The following is a 7,225-nucleotide window of genomic DNA, read 5'->3' as shown; positions in this document are numbered from 1 at the left end:
AAACAAACAATAAAATAGAAAAAAGTGGCTAGCAAAGAAAAAATATGCCAACTACTTTTCACGTTAAAAACCCTCGAAGTGACTATGCTGGTAGGAAGCCCTTGCTCTGTAAAAAAAGTACTATTTCTAGTGTCCTCCATAATTCAAGGTGTTTTTCTTTCATCTCTACAAATTTTGAAAAATTTCATGATTTAAACTACCCAGCTAAAGACAGAAATAAGGCTAATTCCTTGGTTCTGGAGCCAAAGAAGAGATAAATCCAAGAGGAACTGGTGAAAGCCATACTCCCATCACAGAGTCCCATGTGTACTCTTGTGCCATAGCCTTTGTTACTGTGTATGTAATCAACTGTTTACTTGTCACTCTCCTAGATTGTCAGCAACTTGAGAGCAGGGACCACACTTTATTGTCATTATTATTCCTGTGCCTGACATAGTGCCTAATATTTACTAGGCATTTTATAAATGTTTGCTGAATAAATAAATAACATTTTGTTTATATATCAGTAAATAAACAAATTAATTTGGGGGAACAAAATTTTATTCCAAAATGTTGGAATAGATTTTCTTCATAGTTCTTTCTTTCTTTCTCTTTTTTTCCCCTTAGTTCTTTAAAACAAATAAGAGGGAAAAAAACAGAAAAGAAACAGGAAGGAAGAAAAGAATATCTGACTTTAGGTTAACTCTACTCAAGAATTATTAGTGTACTTTCGCAGAATATTATAAAGATAATTATCAAAACTAATATCTTTTGGGTTGCCATGCCTATGTGATCAGCATTTAACATTTCATCCTCACAGTAACCTTATGTGATATATATATATTACACAATTGAACAAATGAGGAAACTGAGGCACAGAGAAGTTACATAACTTGTCTTAAGTCATCAAGCTCGTAAGAAGCAGAGCTGGAATTTGAACTCAGTTCTGACTCTAAAGCCTGTGTTTAACCTGAATGAAAAAAAAGGTTTTTTTTTTTTTTAAAAAAACATCTGTTACTTTAACCTTAATTTTGACAGCACTAAATACAGAAATACCTTTTCAAACTTCATCTACCCATCTGGGAAAGCCTCTATGAGAATTATATTTTCTCTTTTTATTTATTTATTTATTTCTCTTTTTATTTATTTTTTCCTTAATCATCTCTCGTGATAAATATTTAATCAGCCTATAGTCATTGAGACTTTATAGATTTTTTTTAAAAATTGCAGGAAAATCAGTAAAAATGATGGAGGAAGGACATCTGAAAATTCATCCCTGCATAGAAGCAACAATAACAACAACAACAAAACTGGCAAAAGTGGTCAGAATCAACTTCTTCTGAACTCTGGAAATTTAACCAACATGCTGGCAGTAAATCGGGGAGCAATTTATTCAAGGAAAACAAATTAATTTCTGTAAGAACAATGAGATCTGTGTTGCTTTAAGTTGCCCTTGACCTTTGGTCTCCATGCCAGTGGTAGCCTTGAAAAACAGCCCGCATCCCTGGTACCAGAACGAGCAGCATGGACTGGGAGGTCCTTCAAAGCCTCATTCCCAAAGAACTGTCATTGTTTTACATGTCTGGTGGTCCCCTGGAAGACCTCACTTGAAAGGCTTGCCTTTGACCTGACTGAGGGCTGTCGAGTGAGAAAAGCCTCTGCTCAGGTGGCATTTCTGGAAAACATTTTCAAGCCAATATTTTAACATGGCGGTGGCATGAGGCAAGGGATAACAGTTTGGGGCAAAAAACAACCCAACCGCAAAGCTTTAAAAGAAAAGCTGAGGAATGAGATGTCCACAGAGACTTTGAAATATTCCAATGTATTCCTGGGAAACTGGAAGACCACAAGACATATTCCTGGGCATCTAGGAAAATAACTGTTAACATTAATAAATGAGTTCAGCAAGGTTGTAGGATATAAGATCAATAGTATTTCTACACACCAGCAATGAGTAATCGAAAAATGAAATTAAGAAAACAATTCCATGTGTAACAGCATCAAAAGAAATATAATACTTAGGGAAAAATTTTACCAAGTAAGTGCAAGATTCACACTGAAAAGTACAAAACTGTTGAAAGAAATTGAAGAAGATCTAAATAAATATAAAGACATGCTGGAATCATGGACTGGAAGATAATCTTATTAAAATTTCACTACTTCCCAAATCGACCTATGGTTCCATTGCAATTCCTATCAAAATCCCCGCTCACTTCTTTCCAGAAATTGCCAAGCTGTTTCTAAAATTCCTATGGCAATTCAAGGAAACAGAATAACCAGAACAATGTTGGTAAAGAACAAAGTGGGAGGACTCACACATCCTGGTTTCCAAACTCAGTTCAAAGCTACTGCAATCACAGTGTGGTACTGGAATAAGAACAGACATGTAAATCAATGGAACAGAATTGACAATATAGAAATAAACCCTCATATTTATGGTCTATTGATTTGCAACAAGGGTGCCAAAACAATTCAATGTGGATGGATCAGTCTTTTCAAATGATGCTGGGACAACTGTACATCCACACACAAAATAATGAAGCTGGATTCCTACACTTCACACCGTATATGAAAATTAACTCCAAATGGATCAAATATCCAAATGTAAGAGGTAAGCCTATAAAACTCTTAGAAGAAAACACAGGAGTAAATCTTTATGACCTTGCTTTAGACAACGGTTTCTTAGGTATGATACCAGAAGCACAAACAACCAAAGGAAAAATAGATGAATTGGATTTTATAAAAACTAAAAAGTTTGTGCTTCAAAGGACACTATCAAGAAAATGAATAAACATATAGAATGGGAGAAAATACTACAGGTGGGAAGAATAAGATGCAGTTGGGAGAAGAGAAGTATAGTAGTTGCTAAGTGTGACAATCTCAAAATTTTGAACTATTACAAATAAAACAGCCACCCTGAATCACCCCAAAGGGCAGCCCCGAGTTACTTTTGCTTTTAGTGTTTATGCCTTTCTAAATCTGAGAAGCCGCCAGGATTCTAGTACATAGCAAAAAGTGATGACAACACCCTGAAGTGTGTAAGCTTTTGTGTGTACATAGCTATGTAAAGGAAACCAATGCTAGCTGACTGGGGGAGCATTAGGGCGGCTCTGCGACCGCAGCTCAATTTGCCTTCATAGTGTGGCCACACCTCCCGCACTGATAGTCTCAACAATGGGGTAAATAATCCAATAGGGATAAGGCTTTGATTTTCCTCTTATTCTCTCTTCGTGCTTATGTTCCTGGTACAATATTGATGTACCAAGGACAAGCCAGCATGCGAATGTGCTCTGTCTGGTTAAGTTATATAGCCTTTCTACATTGTAGAGTCCTTCAGTTTCTAAAATCATGGAGCTTGTATTGTTAGATCCAATGAAGTGACTAAAAGAATTTTCAAAAATTAGCCATCAGTCTGGACGTGCATAGGTGAATGAAGGAGAAACACTTTACAGTCAGAAAAAAAAAAGCATACTTAACGTTTAGGATTATCAACCACTGCCGGTTTTCCATAGTATATTTCATTCCGGATTTTATCTGAAAGAGATATGATTACTACCACCATTCAAAAAGTGGTAATTTATTAATTAATAAGCTCTTGGCTCATCTTTGAGGTAGATTTCGGATTTAAAATAGACTACCACACTGCTAACTACTTCACCTGATATTTCTCAATAACATAGAGGCTTCATTCAAGAAACCTACTGACTTATAATTACCTGACACCCGATGATGAATCAAGGTTTTGTGGGGCCTGAACCTCATCTACTTTGGGAAATCCTATCTAATAAAAACATGCAAAGTTATAAATAGAAAAATCGCTAGGACCCCTCTCAAGACCTTGGAAGGGACCTATGCAAGTGAGGAGCCCTGAAGCCTAAGGTTCATTGAATTCATGATAAATCCACCTCAGCTGGGGCCCTTTTCCAAACTTATTTAATGCAAGCAACTTATAAACACCCCAGTAATATGTCATTATAGGGAGTAAAATGATTTAACTCGAGGGTGGCATCTTCCCTTGGTGGCTTGCCGTTGGTAAGAGATACAATAAAGTTTATATCTCACCATGGCAAATGTATCCTGAAGCAAATTAGCTTTGTCTATTAGAAAGACTTAGTCCAAAACAAAGACTTACTATACTGTGACAATCTTTTGAAAGTAACTGTGAATGAGTTTTCGGAGTACAGTACTAATTTATTTACAACACCAGATAGTTCTGATTCTTTCACTACCTTTTTCTGTCATTTAAGAGGAGCACAAATTCCAAAGGAACAAGTTGGTGCCTCTTCCATTACAAATCTTTTCTAACATACCACCCATTTGCTACTTCATCACCCCCCTCCCTCTCCTTGTTACCCTGCTGCATAGATGCTAGAATGGCTCTCATATATGTTTGCCCATCAACATCCATATTTCTCCTTCCAGTATGAAAGCTTCTTGGGGACAAAGTCCCTGCCCTATGCGTCTTTGTATCCCCAGCACTTAGTACAGTGTTGACAGACAGTGGGCATGGCACTCAGTGAATGTTTTGGAATGAATTCATTAATTTTTAAACTGTGATTTATTTATTTATTTCCACAATGTATTTTCCTGTGTTGCCTACATAACTATAATGAAACTCTGATTCTTATAAGGAACTCTTGGTGTTATAGGATGTTTAGGAAAGGTGGTGAGTTTAAGACGTTGTACTGACGCTACTAAAACCTCCTGGTGAAGGGACCTCACGCGCCTGCTCTCTGGTGTGCTAACAAAAGAAAAACCGACCCTTGGTGCTCTCTCCCCAAGGTAGGGGTCAGCAAACTAACAAGGGAAAGGAAGGAGGCCGCTAAAGATAGGCATCTGCAGGAATTGTTAATCCAGCTCCAGACACAGCCTCAACACCTTCATTAACCCAAAATGTGTGAACTGTGTGAAACGGGATTTCTGAACCACAAGACAGGTAAGAGAGTCTTTTCCAAAGCCAGGTGTAGAAGAGCTCTTTACCTTGAGTCTAAAATCGCCTTCGGGCCATTCAACGTACCCACTATCATTTCCTTGTGTCATGAGAAATCAGAGAAGTTTTGAGCTGAAGGGGTGTAAAACCCACACTTCTTATTGAAGAGTAGTCAGCAAAGAAAATATATTGAATTAGGCCACAGCAAAGTATTTTCCTTATATTTTTCACACTGCAGCTGAACACAAACAACGTATTTTTCCATACCTCAAAGGTTCCTATTGGCCACAGATAATTCACTTCAGCAATATATGCTTTTTTGAAACATAATGTTCTGGGTGGCTGGGGAGAGCCCTGTGGTGGGTGTTCAGGAATTCTTTCTGCTTTACCATTTAAAAGAGCTAATAATGCCTGGGGAAGCACCCATACTTTTGCTCCCTGAAGCATACCCTGCTAAACTTAGTTCTCTGCAGCTCTGTGTTGCATACATTTTAAGCAGTTAGGAACTTTGCACATGAAAAGGAATCAAAGTGAAATTCAAAAGTGGAACTTCCTGGACCATTCGCATATTGGAGAGGCATCAGTGGGATTCCATGACAATGCTAATCTGAGTGTTTTTGTTTGGTGCCTTTTATTGACCATGCCAAAGATCAGTACTATAGAAAGAAGAGCCTTTCACATATATGAGTTAAACAAGTCTCTTGGCCTCTTTGTACCATAGTTTTCTCATTTGAAAAAAAAAATAAATGGCTCTCAAGACGTACTTTCCAGAATTCATACTGGGCTTACTTACACCCAGCTAACCAATAACTGCATGATTGTTTTTACACACAGTTTTTTACATGTATTCATCTTCTATTTCACTTACAACTTGTGTAAAAACTGCATTCCATGCCAGGCCTGAAACGTTCCAAAGCTCAGTTCTGTGAGTAAATTGCAACCAAGATCTCTACAAAAAAAGACACGAGCAAAAGAATTAGAAAAATAGATATTCTTTCAGAACATTTATCCTTTGGCAATAATTCTAATTTATATATGATGAAACATAACATCACTACTCCCTCCATACACTAAAGAAATCTCACTGTGGGAGATATTATGATTTATACTTTCATGATTATATATGTGGTGAATTAGATACAAAATACTAAATGCTCATTAAATACTTGTGTTAAGTGATCTTTATTTCTCTAGCTAGGCAGCACCATTGACATTTTGGGCTGGATAATTCATTGCTGTGGGAGGCTCTCCTGTACACTGTTGGATGTTTAGTAGCATCTCTGGTCTCTGTCCACTAGATGCCGGTAGCATATACAGTTCTGACAAGCAAAACTGTCTCCAGACACTACCAAATGTCACCTGTGTGCAAAATCACCCTGGTTGAGAACCACTGCTCTTGATACTGGGTGATGTTGGATGCTCAGCATGATCCTGCTCTGTGCTGGAACTGTCACCTCGGGGTACAATGGAGACTGAGCTACAACTTCCTTAATGAGCTCTGGAGGCTGAGATGGGGTCTTCTGCTGGACTGGAGAAGGTTCAACCTCTTTAGTGACCTGTGGATTTATGGGAAGTGCCAGAGCCAGAGATTTAACAGTGACATTGTACAAGTGTGACTGCTGAGCTTCATTTACCCCATGATGAATACATGGTCAAACATGGTCAAACCTCCTTAAGTGTCTCCAAAGGCCGGGCGAGGGCCTCCTGAGGACTTGAAGTTTCTAGTTACTCAGGGGCCACTGAAGGCTGAGATGGAGCCTCCTAAGGAAGTGGAGGTGGTTCTACCTCTTCAGTGGGCTCTGCATGCTGAGCCTGGGCCTCTGCCTGCGGTGAAAAAGATTCAACGTCCTCAGGGGTCTGTGGATGCTGAGCAGGGGCCTCTTGATGAGGTAAAGATTCAGCCTCCTCAGTGAGCTCTGGATGACGATTTTGGGCCTCCTGCTGGGATGGAGAAATTTCAGCTTCCTCAGGGGGCGCTGGCGGTTCATCTGTGCTCCCCAGAAAATCCCTAGGTATGCTCTCCTCAGGATAAAATGCATCCATACTGGGATGTGAATAATCACCCTGCAACTGTTGTTCTAGACCCTCAAATTGGCCTATAGTTCCAACAACAACTTTGGCAAGCCGTCGATGCTGAGCTAGAACGTTCTTCAGGTTTGGGGGTGAAACAATAAAGCTCATTGGTTTTGAGCTCTTACTACCTAGAGGTGGAACAAGTATTTCAAATGATTGGTGACCTTCAGCCTGATCTAGACCTATGTGTTTAGTCTTACTTTTGTGTCGAGGAGGCAGAACCAAGGGCTGATTCTGATCCCA

The sequence above is a fragment of the Hyperoodon ampullatus genome, assembly GCF_949752795.1.
Source record: "Hyperoodon ampullatus genome assembly, chromosome: 19".
Taxonomy (NCBI): Eukaryota; Metazoa; Chordata; class Mammalia; order Artiodactyla; family Ziphiidae; genus Hyperoodon; species Hyperoodon ampullatus.
The sequence above is the reverse complement of the archived record's forward strand: the minus strand, read 5'-3'. Positions refer to the sequence as shown.